Source organism: Lissotriton helveticus, chromosome 6 (genome assembly GCF_964261635.1).
Source record: "Lissotriton helveticus chromosome 6, aLisHel1.1, whole genome shotgun sequence".
Classification (NCBI taxonomy): Eukaryota; Metazoa; Chordata; class Amphibia; order Caudata; family Salamandridae; genus Lissotriton; species Lissotriton helveticus.
Genome location: NC_136067.1, coordinates 121,774,904 through 121,792,844, shown reverse-complemented (window position 1 = coordinate 121,792,844; position 17,941 = coordinate 121,774,904).

Here is a 17,941-nt window from a genome sequence, read left to right as displayed (position 1 = left end):
CTGGCAAAGTAGATTAGGCCTGTATAAGCTCCCTTTTGAGTTAGGGGGTACACAAAACCACGGGGAGCAGAAATACTACCTGCTCCCCATCAACGCCAGCCGAGCCCTAGCCAACGCGCAACAAACAACTTGAACATGCATGTATAAACTCCCTTTTGACTTAGGGGGTACAGAAAACCACGGTGAGCATAAATACTACCTGCTCCCCATCCACGCCAGCCAAACCGTACACAACGCACACTGGCAAAGTAGATTAGGCCTATCATCACCGGATAGTATGTATGAATAGGCCATTATCAATAAGGGAAAGTAGAGAAAAACCCTTCCCCTGAGGAATATTCTGATTTGGGAGGGATTGAACGGAATACCTAACGAGAAATATTGGCTCAAGCCTATCCATTCACCCTCTGTTGGAAAATAAGTCTAAAACCCGGTCCATTGGAAAAACCGAGTGAAAAATCAATATGCACATATTTGGTATAAGAGCGCCCGCCATGTGGGGAAAATGAACCCCACAGCAGAGTCCCGTGTCATATATCCACCAGCTAACCTGGCCCTCCCACGCTGAATGAAACGCAAGGGACTGAAGAACCTGGAGTTATAGGGGAGCGCCAGCAACGCAGTTAAGCGCCTGACAATTTTCCGTTGTTATCGGAAACTCTGAACCCAAAAAAAGGTGATTGCTTACTTGACGGCGGACATGCCAGAAACCTTGGTAATCAGGACACAACCCTTGGCCATGGGTGTTGAAGTCGGCATGGAGGTCTTCATACATCAGAAATGCTAGGATCTGTTTCTGCTGACAGTGAAGGTGTAATAATAATTCACATTGGCAAAGCGCAAACGATCACCCTTAAGGGTCTCGAGCTGTAGGGGTCGTCAGGAAGATTAAGCAAGCTATTGCCAGAGTCACATGGTGCCAGGCTAATCTGGCGCCGAGGATCGAACCGTGATCCCCAGATTCCAGCGTCAGTCGCCTTAACGCCACACCCCTTGCCAATATAAGGCCTTAGAAGGGTGTCTAAGGGAAAAGGAGTCAACCCCTCCTTTAGTAGGAGGAACAGGAACCTCCTAAGTTGGCGGTAGCTCCGTTTACAATATATTGGAAAGAGCCAAAGAGGCTAATGGGAACGAAGGTAATAATACCAGCACACCAAAGCGCCCGAAGGAACCCTTGCACGGAGAGCTCCAGAGTGAGCTTCAAGGGGAAGTATGTGAAGGATTGCACCCTCAGACAATGCCAGAGAACGAGATACTGGATGAACCCCCTGAGGCATAGGGGAACGGAAGTGCAGCTGGAACTGGCCCTGATATTGTGTATTCCCGAAAAGGGACCGGAAGCAGAAACCCTGAAGCATAAGGGGTTATAGGCGAAAATGGCGATAAGAAGGTGCAAACGTAAAGGACCGTTATTATGACGTATCCCCGGGGGTCATGGGGAAGGCTAAACTTGCCCCAAAAACTCCAGATACCTTGCCACAAAGTTAATGGTGAACGACCCCCCATGTGGCATGGATAAATCATCCATTTCCCAGAAAAGGGATTTACATCTCTTGGAGGAGAAGGGGTGAAAGACGCACCCAAAACCGTATCGTGGACCCTGCAACCCACGGAGTCCCCAGAGAGACTGAACTATCTAGTACGACAGTGCTGGATAAATCCATCGTATTTAAGATCTAGAATCAGGCGGGAGTGGATGTCAATGGTAGGAAGAAGACCGACCTTGGCGGTAGGAGAAATGAAATAGGAAAAAAGAAAAAGGATAAGAAACAAGACAAAAAAACAACGCCCAAAGGATATGCGTAAATAATAATGATGGGCGGTCATAGGGCTTACCACACCGTGTTGAGGACTGTATACCTGGGGCCATGGTGACCGACACTGGGACGGAAAAATCCCGATTGGCACCGAGTGCATTCTGGAGCGAATGCTCCTTTAATGTACGTTTTATCCTCCTTGTAACTCACCCAGCCTTGTAAGGGTGTCCGAATGTAATATTGTAGTGCCAAGCACCAATCACGCCAGTGTAAGGGTGTCAGAATGTAATATTGTAGTGCAAGGCACCAATCACGGAGGAGTAAGAGGGGGAGCCAACCCTTTGCACACCAGAAGTGAAATTAAAAATATAACCGGCTCCTCAGCAGAGCTGTAGTCCAAATCATTGCAGCCCACAAGGGCGTAAGAGCCATGTCTAGTTATAAGGAGCGTGTGCGCACTCCGAGGGCCCTCCTGTTGTTACAGCCGGTAAGGCGTAAGTCAAAAAATTGCTCCGTCTGACCTTGAGGCATTAAGAGCCTAGGAGCAATTTGGGAACACAAGCGAAGGGCGTAATCCAAACTGGTATAAGTGGAACCTGATTGGGTTACGCCCCCGGCTCGTAATCGGCTCTAATCCGCACTCAGCCACTTGGGAAGGCCTGTAGCGGATAAGCGCGAAACTGCGCCATGATAGGAAGTAGTCCCCGACGTACCCATGGAAGTACATTGTGAAGGTACTAGTTTGGGACAATATATAGTACCTACCTGCACTGAATACGGAACCCTTGGCATTAGTAAGATACCTTACCACCACCGACAGTGGCGTAGTAGTAACGCTGGAACCCCAGAGCGGGGTCAAGCTCTCCCAGCCCCGTCTGGATTTAGCGTCCAGTTGGGCCAACGTATGTAGAGTCAATCTATAAAATGAGAGCACGCCATCTCCACACCAACGTGAGCGTCTTAAGGCTGCGTGACCGGAAGTGTTAAACATTTCGTGTTATGACACAAAGACATCGTCTAGGCAGTTGAGGCATGAAGCTTATATGCAAATTGCACAGGCATTGCAACTAGAAGCGCACATTGGTAAAACCCCACCGGTCAAGGAACATTTCAAGTATCCCGCCCGTGGGCGAAAACAATTCCTGGCGGGAACACTTAGTAAGCGTGAGAAACCAAGGGACAGTAAATAACACAGAAAAGCTGCAAGGTCCCTTCTATAACAGGTGGAAATACATATGAACACATATAACCGAGATCCGTCAGGCCTTTATTGTAAAAGGGGTGTAAAACGGGTATAAAAACTAAGTCTAATGAGGCCACCCGCGTTGCGGATAGACCGCCGTATTTTGATCTTAATTTGATTTTGATTTTGACTTAAGACTGACTCCTGTGGTGGCGCAGTCTAGTGTATGTACGTGACGTACAGGCGCCGGGATTAGCGTGAAAGCCGAGAGCGGTGCACCATCGGCTCAGTGCTCTTTAGAGGTTATAAATTAAATAAACCTGACGCAAATCCTCTACACTTGCAGTGTCTTCATTTATGGTAACCACTACGTTACAATGGCGACGAGGGTGGGATGTTAGACCCGCCCACCACGAGGAACGACACGAGCAGGAGCCACCGAGGGAACCAACAACCACACCGGTGCACAGAAGACACGTGGCAGAGGAGCAGGACCACAGCGCTGAAAGGTCAAGAGAGCTGGAGGTCGGGGAGAGACTAGCCAGAATCAAACACACAGGTACCAGCCCTAAAGAGCGTGGCAGAGCCCAGGATCACCCAGAAAGGCAGAACAAACCTACCGAAGGGACAGGGCACTACCCAGAAGCCCACAAGATAGCGCGCCAAACCAAGCAAGCCCAAGGCAAAGCGCGCCAAACCAAACAGCAACCGGCGAGACAGAGAGACAGCGCTGGATCCCCCACCGAAGAGCGAGGGGGCGGACGCAAGTAGTCCCCAGTCTCACACAAGCAAGGAAGAGCAAGACAACACACCAGGCAGTCCCAGGAACCAAGGGAGCACGCCCTCCGCGATCAAGAGTGAGAAGATGAGTGCGCAGGCGGGATACGCGATGGCGCCAGTACAATTTCTACCCAGGCCAGGGGAACCACTAATGAAGTGGGAGGACTGGAGAGAATACATAGACAATTTTATAGAAGTATTGGAAGACGAGAGCGAGGAGGTGTTCAATCCTAAAAGAAAAAAACGTATCCTATTACTCAACCTAGGCCCAGAAGGTCTGAGAATATACAAGAGCCTGGTGCCAAAGGAAAGAGGAAGCACGGACGACAACGTGCATGCCAATGCCATCGATGACCTAAATGAACACTACAGACCGGCGGTGTGTGTGTCGGTAGACAGATTTAATTTCCAGCAGAGGAAACAACGTCCAGGCGAGACAGTGGAGGAATATGTTGCAGCCCTGAAGAGACTGGCGTCCACGTGCAAGTACGATAATTGGGAAGAAGAGTTCATCAAGGACCAGGTGGTGATGCACACCACGAGCACAGCAGTGCAGGACAAGCTGTGGGCCAGCGGAGACACCACCCTGAAGGAAGTGATGGTGATTGTCAAAAGAGCAGAACTGGTGCGCAGGTGTGCGGAAGCAACGAGGAAGGAGACGGCGCCCACCGCCATGGTGAACAGAGTAGACGATGAGGAACCGCGCCGGGACCACAAGTACAAGGGGTCGGCGGCAAAGGGACCCAACAGATGGCAAGACAACCCAGGCCCTCCGGGTAAACAAGCGGGAAGCAACAAGAAGTCATGCTACCGGTGCGGGAGCTGGTCCCACGAGGCGCACGACAGGAAGTGCCCAGCATTACGTGCAAAATGTATGTACTGCGGGATAGTGGGCCACTATGAGAAGGTGTGTCGGAGAAAGGCCGCGAAGAGCGTGGTGAAATACATCGGACTGGACAGTGAAGAACAAGAAGAGGGCACGGAGGAAGATGTCGTCACAGTCATTTATATCGAGGATCAAGTACTAGGCGTAGATGGTCAAGTGCTGAGTGTTGACGGCAAGAGAACAACGAAACCCGTCCTGGAGATGTCGATTGGAGGAATACCGATAAACGTGGTGGCTGACACGGGTTCACCTTACACCATCATTCAGAGAGCAGTATGGGAGGAGAGCTTTGCACCACACCTAGGCCCAGAACTGGAAAAGCTGGACATCCGACCAGTGACGTACAATGGGGACCGAATACCCATGGCTGGGTTCAGACCATTACATTTCGAGTTCAGAGGCCGATCTGCGTTCTGCAAACTCTACATATCAGAGAGAGGACCCTCGGTCCTAGGATGGCTTGACCAAGGCGACCTGGGCATCAAGTTGGATCCAGGGGGCAAAGAACAGATACTACTCACGGAACCGGGAACATGGCCGGACCTGGACAAATGGAAAAGTGAGTACCCTAAGGTTTTCGGAGGCACAGTTGGAAGGATGGAGAAGTTCGCGCACAAGATAATCCTGAAGGAAGATGCCATACTGGTCGCCCACAAGGTGAGGAATGTGCCATTGGCGGTGAGAGACGCAGTGCAAGAGGAACTACAAGATCTGGAGAGGAAAGGGATCATCGAACCCATCACATGCGCGGAGTGGCTCGCGCCCTTGGTAGTAGTGATGAAGCCAAGCGGGAAGGTCAGGCTGTGTGTCGACCTACGCGAACTGAACAAGAACATTGTGGTGGGGAAATTTCCCTTGCGCAGGATCAAGGAAATGCTGGCCAGCACAAGGGGGGTCAAATGGTACTCAACCATAGATTTGACCTCTGCCTACCACCAGATTTCCCTGCACCCGGAGAGCCGCAAACTAACCTCGTTTATCACCCCATTTGGGTGCTATCAGTTCCGCCGCATGCCGTTCGGGCTAGCATCAGCGGCTGCGGTGTTCCAAAAGCTGATGCACCAACTATTCAAAGACACAGATGGAGTCCAATACTTCCAGGACGACATCCTGGTAATGGGATGGGACAGACTGGATCATGACAACAAACTCGGAAAAGTACTAAAGATCCTTGAGGGTAAGGGCCTCACAGCTGAATGGACCAAGTGCCGGATAGGGATGGAGTCCGTGACGTACCTAGGACACAAGATAGAGGTGCGAGGGGTTACCCCGAAAGCAGACAACGTGAGAGCCATTTGCGAAGCACCACCGCCCTCCAACAAAGAAGAAGTCCGATCGTTCATTGGAATGGCAGAATATTATAGTAAGTTCGTGCAGCACTTCGCCTCCAAGACCCACCACATGAGGCAACTGACGAGAGACAACACAGAATTCTGCTGGTCGGAGGAAGCGCAAGGCGAATTTGAAGTCATCAAGAGAGAGGTGGCAGGAGCAGTACCACTCCAAGGATATGACCCCCAAGGTAACACAGTGCTCACCACCGATGCCAGCGACAAGGGGCTGGTTGCCGTCCTGATGCAAGACCGAGGTCAGGGGAGAATGGAAACGCTCAGCTTCGCATCCCGCGCACTGAGTGAAACTGAAAAGAAGTACAGCGTAATTGAAAAAGAAATGCTAGCGGTCGTATGGGCCATGACCAGATTCAGGCAGTTTTTGTGGGGCACACGTTTCCTATTGAAAACAGATCATAAACCCTTACTGAAGGTACTAACGTCCAGCGAACACGCAAGTGCTACGCCCAGAATCTCAAAGATGACTCTCAAACTGCTAGAATTTAGATACGATGTCGAACACATCCCCGGCAGTAGGAACAGGGTGGCAGACTATCTGAGTAGAGCAGCGGCCATGGATCAGAGTGGAGAAGACCAAGCAGGGGCGGAAGAAATGGTGGCACTCACAGAAGACCAAGAGAAAACCATAGAACATCAGGAATGGAAGGAAGCATATGGAGAAGACCAGATCCTAGAAGAAGTAAAATCATACATCATGAAGGGATGGCCAGACAAAAGACAAACCCGTGGGGACCGCAACCCATACTTCGAAGTCAGAGAAGAGTTGTCGATGGACGACCTAGGAGTGTTTGTATACAGAGGGTAGAAAGTCATCCCCCCGGCAGGAATCATCCCCAAACTATTGGACATTCTCCATGAAGGACACTTGGGGATAGGGAAATTGAAATTGAGAGCCAAGCAAAACTACTGGTGGCCAGGGATGGACGTAAAGGCTGAGAGGCATGTCAGGGACTGCTCACAGTGCCAAGGGGCGGATAAGACACTTAACCCACTACGCCCGGCTCTCGGCAAGTTCGATCCCCCAAGGAACCCATGGGAAGATTTATCAGCGGATATTCTGGGCCCGATACTGGACATACACGGAGTCCAAAAGTATGTATGTGTTCTTATGGATAGGTACTCCAAGTGGCCGGAGCTGAAAATAGATGAGGCGATGGATGCGGAGACCATTATTAAGTTACTGGCCGACACATTTGTGAGGGAAGGCATCCCTAAGTCCATCCTGAGCGACAATGGTCCCCAATTCAGGTCAGAGAAATGGAACAATTTCATGCAGAGAAATGGCATACTGGTCAAGCACACGTCAATATATCACCCCGCAGGAAACGGACTGGTGGAGAGATTTAATAGAGTGGTGATGGGGTCCGTTCAAGCAGCTATCTCCAACAACAAGGATCGGGAAAAGGAGATATGGCACTTGGTATGGGCGTACAGGATCACCCCTACAGGGACAGGGTACAGCCCCTTCCAGATATTAAGAGGCCGCGAACCATTCACTCAAGACAATAGAGTGTGGAAGGAAAAGACCATAGTGAGCGAATGGTCCCCTGCAGTGGTGCGAGCCAACTTGGAAAGGGCGCAAGCCATTTACTCAAAACACTACAACAACCGGAAAAACGTGAAGGAGACAAGATTGGAAAAAGGAGAATGGGTGCGAGTAAAGTTGGCAACGCTGCAAAAGAAAGGAGACAGCAAGTATAGCAAGCCTATGCAGGTCAAGGAAGTGATGGGCAGAGCAGCTCTGCTAAGTGACGGAAACGTGTGGTCACTGGACCGCATGGCAAGATGCAACAAAGTGCTACGTTGGGACCAGGTTGGAGCAGACCTGGAAGACAAGGAGGAAGGAGCTGCAGAGCAAGAACATTCTGAGATGCATCCGGATGAGAAGAGCCGAGAGCAGCAGGAAGAGAGACCCGGTGATGCCAACCAAGCGTTGGCGAGTGAAGGTAACGTGAGTAGAAGAGAAAATAGTGAGGCTGCATTTGGAAGTGGAAGGAGCGATGAAAGGACTCAGGAAGGAGGTACCCTGTCCACCCCGGTGAGACTGACCCGGAGGGGGAGAGCGGTGGTCAAAACAGCCTGGTTCAGAGACTTTGACATGAACGGCGGACTGTGAGTTAACAGTTTCTGTATTGGGAAAAAGGGCGAGATATGTGGTGGCGCAGTCTAGTGTATGCACGTCACGTACCGACGTGACGTGCAGGCGGCCATGTTCTGGCTGCGCGCGCACAGGCGCCAGGATTAGCGCGAAAGTCGAGAGCGGTGCACCATCGGCTCGGCGCTCTTTAGAGGTTATAAATTAAATAAACCTGACGCAAATCCTCTACACTTGCAGTGTCTTCATTTATGGTAACCACTACGTTACAACTCCTCCTCCAAAGACACCTCCAAATCTAATTCACACCCTCGCTATCATCTGAAGGAAGACCTCCCATTATTGAAAAGTCTATTGTCCAGGACTATGGAAGTTCCTTCCGAGTGTGTTCTGGTAGTTTGAATGTTTACTATTTTTTCCAGTATTATCCTTGTACCTGTTATGGTACCCTTTTGTAACTTGCACATGTCACTTTTCTCTTTTAACACACTGTTTGCTACCTCTCACATTTTGTTTGCTTTAGATACTTGCACAAGTGCCACCATTGCCTACGTAACGTTTGTTCTTGTGCTGGAGCGTCTGCCATTTATTGCAGTATTATACCTCTACTTGTACTTTGTATGCTTTTGTAACCTGCACATATATCACTTTTTTCTCCTGTAATGTACCGATTGCTACCTCATGTATTTTGGTTGCTCACTATTGTCACTTTTGATCATGTAACTTAACGTTTGCTTTTGTAATTTGTTCATTTGCAATTGTTTCCTCTTGTATCATTACTGGTCCTATTGTGAAGCGCTCTGACACCTTCGGGTAAAGTCCGCGCTATATAAAATCGCATAAATAAATAAATACATAAATAAAATAAAAATAAAAGCACAAGTTGCAACTATGCCGAAACCCGGGATTGAACCAGTGTCCTCTAGCTCTGTAGTCGAACGCTCTCCCAACTGAGCTATTGAAGCTTGCTTGAATCAAGGTGACGCGCGCCTGCCCTTTTGTCTGACTGCGCCATGAAGCCTCGAGCACCAAGCCATCCACAGACTGCTTCAAATAACCGGGAAAAACTACCATGCCCGCAGCCATCGGGGGAGTTAAACCTGGTAGAAGGGGCCACACTGTCAATGTAGGCAAAGCTCTGCGGAGTACACCGCGCGGGGGCCGCTCCACCCTAAATAACCATAAAAACCAATAGCGCCCGCGAGCGCTGTCTCAAGAAATTACGGCAATTCTTCAAATACACTAAAGCACCTGAACAGCTCCTCCCCCATGACGTAGGGGGTACAAAGCGCCATGGGGGAGCGACGACGAATAGCTTCGTTCTGAGAATCGCTGCACCCCCGTGACGTAGGGGGTACAGCGAGTCATGGGGGTACAGCGCTTCTCAGAACACCGGAGCTCTGAGCCCACATAATTGTTCATAAACAGGAAGAAACAAACCAGCATGAACCGGAGCAGGCCGTAAAAACCCCTTGTGGCTTGCCTGACCTTACTAATGCGACTACGGGCGATCTGGATGCAGACTGTTCATGCGTTTACTACGGGGAGGGTGGGGCAACGCGAGTCCGGAGCGGCAAGTGAATGTGCAACATTTTGTCCCAAGTGAGCCTGCCGGAGGAAAAATGCTGCAACTGCACCGTGCTGAAGAGGCAACTGCAAATGTGAGGAGATGAGAAGAAGAATTACAGCCCTGTTTACAGATACACATCTCGAAGCGCCTGGTCCTGTTAAGTGCTGTTAGAAAAAGAAAAGAGTAGTCTGTAGAACGGATTCTATTTGGGACAAATGTAAGGCTACAAGGAATTGGGAGGTGATCCATGGAAGGAAACAAAACACCAAAAGCGTGGATAAAAAGGAATGATTAACCACTAGGAGCAAGCCTTTTTAAAGGACAATCAAAGTAACGAATGAAAAGGCAATGGGTGGGCTATAAACCCACAAAGTGTATACAATATGTCACAAAGAGCCAGTGCAAACGCTGCCTAGGCTCAATCTAAAAAGGCAGAGAGAAAACACCTCCTTCTTCAAACCCGGGCCGTTCTTCTGTGTCATGAAGTCTCTCATAGGATCCTACCTCATGAATGTTGCATTCAAAAGGGTGCTCTCAGTTAAAATGTCCTCTCGCCCCAGAGAAGACAGCAAAAGGTGTTGGTCACAACACCTGAAAATCCTACTTAATTGACTGCTTTCACCCCAGGGGCCTATATAAATGGATGCTCTCAGCACCTGAAGAACTCACAGAAAGGGTTGCTTTAATCTCTTACATCGATTTGGAAGGCAATGATCCATTTAACAACAATTTCATGGGATACAACCTTAACATCCAACACTGGGACATAAAAAATGGAAATGCTAAATGATTGTAGTACCAGTCACAAGAGTTTGATCAAAAAAAGCAATGTATTGGCAATGCAAGGTGTAACCAAATATTACAGAGTGTGTGGGGGTCTTCCATACATTCATAAACACTAAAGAAAAAATTCAGGTACCAGTTATTTAAAGGAATTTTGCACCAAAATATGAGAGATACATCTACACCTGAGAAGATTCTATCACCATTGAGGCAGTGAATGGGTTTGGGGCAGCATCTATACTACAAGGAGAAGCAAGACACTCTGAGTTAGGCACAACTGAAAATAAAAAACAAAATCCTAGCACAGTCGGAGCTGAGATACTGAGCAACACAATTGTATAGTATCTACATCAAAAAGCACTATAAACCAAAGAGCCCCAGAGTTTTTGTACAATGTTATCCTATTGTCCGGAGAACAAGTCCTCTACCATCTCCAAAAAACTTCAGATCTCAGTTTCTTCTTACTGACAATGTTTCTCAATGCCTAAAAGAGTCAGACATAAGGTTGCAAGCAAGGTAAACTAGCGATAGAATACCTGCCATTTATTCTACTTTCTCAGCCGCTCCTGACATCAGGACGGGCAACCACACGGTTAAAACCCAAGTGCCTGCAAATTTGCCAAAAATTCACCAAGCCCCCAAACTACAACTCAAAGGTGAACCAGAAATCTAACCTACAAAAAAGGAGAGTGGCAAAAAGACTTATTACGTTATGTAACGTTATGTGGTTTTATAAATCGTATAGCTGCCTGGCAAGGGGCGTCCCAGCGCTGAAGCAAGAAACTGCAGAAACAGTAGATGACAGTGGAGGGAAGAGGTGCATTTTGATGGCTCGACAGAATGCCAAGTAATTTTTCATACTGCGGATGGTGATGGGAAGCATATTCCAAAGTTTGGCTTCCAAAAAGCGAAAGGAACGCCCACCTGCACAAGCCTTCCTCACCTGCGGAACAATCGGCAGGTGCTGGCCCATAGACAGTAGTTGACGGAAGGGAACGTAAGATGTAAGCAGATTAGCCAAGATATCTGGAGTGGACAGATTTAAGATTTTAGAGGACATACAGAGAATCTTGAACTCTATGCGTTTGGCCACAGGTAGCTGTGATGTGCGATTGATACAGGAAGCAGACGGTGAAAGTATTAAGAAATACTTTATTTAAGTAATATGCAGCAGATCACAGGAGCGCAGCCTGTTCAAGTTAAGTCCAGAGAACAACTGACATAAATCATTGAACATAAACTGTATACAGGATTGACTCGAGGGGACGCACTTTTGAAGAGAAACATTCTCTTCAAGAGTACGTGTACAATGATGGAACACTGAGCGGATGCTAAAACATGAGCGCGCTGTAGCGTGCTATGTTGACAATTAAATAAAGAACTTACGTGTACTTTACATCTTCTCCCTATTTACATAAATAAAAGAAAACAAAATGACAATAAAAAGTCAATATTTAAGAAAGAAAATAATCTTTAAAACGAGTTGGGAGAGAACAATTCCTGTGAGACCTGTCAGAGGAAACATGAGAAGAAGAAGTTGCAATAACATGAGGGTCATCAGTATTATCATATGTTGTTTCTTCAATCTGAGAATCTGAAATAAAGTTTGAATTAGGAAGTGAAATTCGAGAAGAAGAAGAACAATTATTAGTAAGTGTGTCTTCATCAGAGGTGGTACCTAAAGGGAAAAAGGAACAAGAGGACGGTTCATTTACATATTTGGTAGTGGAAATTTTCCTTGCTTGTTCAGGAGTGAGTCTGACAATGACACGTTTACTCCACCACCCCCTTCCATTAAGAAAGAGAGATCCCTTAGATACTTTAAGGACTTGTGTGGGTAAGGAGAAGGTCGAAAGGCCTTTTTTAATCTTGTTATTAAACTTAATCATGACCCAGTCTCCAACATGGAAGGGTTGAACAGAAGAAAGAAACTTTGAATTAAAATTTTTTTCTTGGGATAATTGTTTAGAAGCAACATTTACTTTGACAATTTCTTTGTCAAGACAAGCTAAACAAGAGTTGTCTTGAGTTTTCAAATCTTTTAACCAAGAAGGGCAAATGTTCCCATTAGGATTTCTCTTCCTCAGGAGTCTGAAAGGGGAAATACCAGTTGTACTATGAGGGGTAATCAAATAAGACCATAATTTGCCCCTAAGGAATTTTTCTACATCTAGACTAGAAGACACGGCGGTCTGTATTCCTTCCTTGAAAAATCTATTCATTCTCTCGATTAGTCCGTTGGAAGAAGGAGAGTATAATGCTACTTTAAGATGTTTGATATCATAAGACTTGAGGAATGACTCAAACAAGGATGAACAAAAATGAGAGCCATTGTCACTGACCAGCTCTCTAGGGGGACCTTCAGAGAGAAAAACTTTATTGAGAAAATCAATGGCAGCAACAGAAGTGGGAGATTCTAAGAAGTCAAAAACACACCACTTAGAATGATAGTCAACTAGTGACACAATAAAACGTTTATTACTAGGTAAAATCTCCCAAGGACCAGAGAAGTCAATAGCTAGCTTTTGCCAAGCTTCAGTAGGAAAAGGAACTGTATGTAACGGTAAAAGGGGTGTTTTCCAGTGCTTGTCTGAAACCAGACAAGTAGAACAAGACCCAATCCAGTTAGCAACATCACCATCTAGACCAGGCCACCAAAAGTGTTCCTTCAATTTCCTTGAGGTGCTGCCAACGCCAAGGTGTCCCTGATGAGCAGAGTCAAAAAGTTTCTTCCTAATACCTAAAGGAGGAACACATAAATCACCCCTAAAAATGACATCATTGGCAATGTAAAGTTCACCAGACACTTGAGCAAAGACTTTCAAGGAGGCAGGAAGAGAGCGAATTCTTGGCCACCCTGAAACAATTAGATTTTTAACATTGAGAAGAACTGAATCCTCAGAGTAACTATGCTTCCATTCTGTCTCTGATATACAAAAAGGTGAAAGGACTAACTCTTCTATGGATGCTACCACACACTCAACGTCATCAACGGGATCATCATCAACATCATTTTCAAGCAAAGTAAGTCTTGAAAGGGCATCAGCACGTAAATTATTGCCACCTGAAATGTGTCTAATGGTGAAGTTGTACTCATGTAGTCTAGACAAAATACGAACTAACCTAGAGGAAGCCTTGCCTGTACCATTACCATTGAGAAGATGAAGTAAGGGCTTGTGATCACTGAGGAGAATAAAGTGAGAGCCCCATATAAATGTTTTGAATTTTTCAATTGCCCAAGAACAGGCAAGGGCTTCTCTTTCAATAGTGCTATAGTGAGATTCAGCTACATTTAAGGCTCTTGACGCAAAACCTATAGTATTTTCCTTACAAGAGTCTCTTTGAGTTAACACTGCACCTAAGCCCTTTTGACTTGCGTCAACAGCAATGGTACATTCTAAACTTGGATTGAATGATGATAGTGCAGGTGCTTCAACAATAACTTTTTTAACAGTGTCAAAAGCCTTGTTAGCTTCTTCAGACCAAATGAATTTGATATCTTTCTTGAGTAAGGTGCGGAGAGGTTGGACAAACTGAGAATAATTTTGGATGAATCGTGAATAGTACTCAGCAAGTCCAAGAAATGACCTTAGGGCATCCTTATCTTTAGGGACAGCAACATTGGAAATAGCTTTGGTTAAACAAATCTTTGGTTTAATACCATACGCAGAAATACTATGTCCCAAGTAGTCAAGTTCTTTTACCATGAATATGCATTTCTTAACACTCAGAGTTATGCCAACTTCCTGAAAGCGAGACAAAACTTTCTTTAATATTTTAAGATGCTCTGATCTATTTTTTGAATGGATCAGGACATCATCCTGATAGGCTTGTACATTGGGGATGTCATGTAAAATTGTGTCCATGAATTTTTGGAAGACACTGGCGGCAGAAGCCAAACCAAAAGGGAGTCTGAGATATTTAAATGCCCCGAAAGGGGTTATGAAGGTTGTTAACTCAGAGGAGGACTTCGAGAGAGGAATCTGATGGTAAGCACTCTTGAGGTCCAAAAGTGAGAACATTTTTGATTCTGAAATACCTGCCAACAATTCTTGAATTTTAGGTAAGGGATGGCAATCCACAATGATGTTTTGATTAAGGGAGCGTAAATCCGTACATAAACGAATAGAGGAATCTTTTTTCTTAACGACAACAATAGGACTAACCCATAAAGAAGAATTGGTGGGAACAATAATGCCTTCTGAAACTAAATTGTCTAGAACTTTTTTAAGGTCATCTCTTACATTCAAAGGAACATTCCTCAGTTTATGACAGACAGGAATGGCATTGGGTTTCAATCTGATCAGATGTTCAAAATCTTTGATGTAGCCTACGGAATCTTTGAAAACTTCTGGAAATTCAGATATTAAACTCTGAATCTCCAAGTTTTCTTCATGAACTACATTAAAAATTGAGGTTTCATTGATTTGGACTGGTGTGTCAGAACCAGGAACCAATTTTAAACCCATTCTAGCCAAATCTTGCCATCCGACAATAAGTTTTCCATCAATGGCAATGTATACTTTTGTATTAGTAAATCTACCTAAACATTCAATTCTTGAAATAAAATATCCTAACATGTCAATGCGTTTCTTATTATAGGCTTTGGGAATGATGTCAAGAGGAGATAAAGTTACATTCTTGCTCCAGATTTTATCAAATAAGGTATTAGAGATGATGGTAACAGGTGCCCCTGAATCTGCCATCATGTCTAATTCTATACCATCAACTATTACACAGCAAGTGGGGTCTTTGACAAGTGTAGTGTCTAGATCAAGTTCAACTAAATCAATGGAGAGAATTTTCCTTTCAGGAATAGACAGGTTAGAATCAACATTTTGAATAGAATTAATGTGAAGATCATCAAATGGAGATTGCAAGACAGACATTTCAATGTTGGAAACATTTACATTAGGGTCTTCATCAGAAGAAAGATTATTGATTCTAACACCTTTCCTGTTTCTGCAAACAATATTAAAGTGGCCAATTTTGCTACAAAAAGTACATTTTTTACCCAACGCAGGACATGTGGGGCTGTTACTAAGGTGGTTTTTTGATCCACATCTAAAGCAATAAGAATTAAATTTCTTTTGAAAAGGTTTAAATGATGAGTTTTTTTGAAGAACAGCATTAATTTGTACATCCTTTTCATGTTGAAGAGAATTTCCATCGGTGATGCATCTGGAAGAAACAATCGACCTTTCTATACTTTTGGCCATATCCAACACTTCATTTAACGTGGGGTCACGACAACTTAAAATCCTTTCTTGGATTTTTTTGTGATAGCAGTTGTAGACAAATTGGTCTCTTAAAACAGTATCTAGATATGCTCCAAAATTGCATTCCGCAGCCAAATTTCTTAAAACAGAGATGAAGTCTTCCACAGACTCATCTTGATGTTGTTTCCTTTTCATGAAGTTGAAACGCTCCATCATAACACTTGGCTGATCAATAAATTTTTTATTCAATCTTGAAATTGCATCTGTGAAAACATTCCATCCTTCTCCATCTCCTGATGGAGGTACAGACAATGGAAGATTGTTGAAAATTTGTTTTCCTGCAGTACCCAAATGGCTATATAAAATGGCCAGCTTCCTTTTTGCAGAGTATTCATCTGCTCCAATGGCCACTAAGTAATTTTCAAAACTTATGAACCATAACTTCCATGACTCTTTAGGTTTACCAGGATTGGGTAAAAAATGGTTCAAATAAACAATTTGTTGACTAGTGGCCATGATAAATTAATTAAAACAGGAAGCTTTCTTGTGAAATAGTAATAACAGTATATAACATGTAGTTAAAACGAAATGCAGGAAGTCTTTAAACTTGTAAATATAAAACAAATACTTTTTTTTTTTTTTAAATTGCAGAAAGTCTTTTCTTTTGTAAATATGAAGCAAATACCTTTTGAATTAGGTGTGCGCGCTGTTTAAAAGCAACTTGAGGGTCACTGGTTGAAGAAAATCAACTTTAAAATCACTCGTTACAGCGTTGTCATAGAGACGAGTGAATAAACTTGGCTGTCTGGGCGTGAGCGTAATGACGTTGAAGACGATGTCATACGCGTAGTTGGCTGTTAGACAAATCAAACGCTGGTATCCCAAAACTGTAAAAAGGGAAGAAATGCCTCACGGCTCAGCGCAGTGCCACATGATGACGAGGTTTCCAGGAATGCAGTAGCAGATTAAAATCGAGGTTAACGCGGTACACACAAAAATGAAGGTATTTGAGAAGGATGCGCAAAAATGGTGAAATGCTGGTAAAATCGCCGGAGTTGCCGAGATGCTTGTCGCCAATATGTGATGTGCGATTGATACAGGAAGCAGACGGTGAAAGTATTAAGAAATACTTTATTTAAGTAATATGCAGCAGATCACAGGAGCGCAGCCTGTTCAAGTTAAGTCCAGAGAACAACTGACATAAATCATTGAACATAAACTGTATACAGGATTGACTCGAGGGGACGCACTTTTGAAGAGAAACATTCTCTTCAAGAGTACGTGTACAATGATGGAACACTGAGCGGATGCTAAAACATGAGCGCGCTGTAGCGTGCTATGTTGACAATTAAATAAAGAACTTACGTGTACTTTACAGTAGCCAATGTAAACTACGAATAACACTAGAGGTAGGGCACGTCCTGGGCATACCCAGCAGGGTTCCAGCTGTAGTGTTCTGGACCCTTTGCAGTCTTGTAATTTCCACCTTATTGGCTCCCAAATAGAGTGAATTGGGATAATCCAGTCTAGACAGAATGGAAGCCTGAACAATCAGCTGCCTCATGGATGGGTCAAAGTACCCTAGAACTGTGCCGCTTGTTTCTCTCCTTCTGCAGGAGGCCAACAACAACTGACCTGTGATGACCGACCCAGCTGCTGGTTTGTCTAGATCTCCTTCGGCTGAAAACGGCAGTTTCTTCCTTATCTTCCTAATTACCACAGAGTGCCTGGAAGTACACTGCTCATCTCCGCTTCCGCCGAGTGCCTATGATCTGCCGGGCGCCTTGGAACATTCCAGAGCTCTGCTTCTTCCGTGGCTTGCCCAGTACACGCACAGCTCATTAGGCCCAGTTCACCGCCATGATGCTGGATACAGATGTTCCGACTGCCCGACCAACATCGGATTGTGCGAGGACCCCCACCGGATAAAACTGCTATTGGTGTGTTGATCCCACACCGACACAAGGTGAGACCTGCCTCCCCTGCGCTGCCTTGTCACAGCTCAGCGCCTCATAACCAGCATTGCTCCCGCTCTCCCCAACAAGCCTCAGCTTACTTGACTTTGTGAGTTAGGACTCACGAGATCGGCTGACTGGTTTCCGAGCGGAGATTGCAGGCTGAGCTTTGAAACTCAGCACCGGCACCTAGCGAGGCCTTCCTCGCCAAGCCCTGAAATGCCTTAGCTGTTTTGGCAATCGAATTGTTTAAATCAAGAGAAGACACTTTCTGGGAGCGCTGATTTTAAATTGAGGGTTTATATATATTTATATTTATAGTGACAGGCCAGGTGGAATTCCAGGAGCGAAACAACACTGA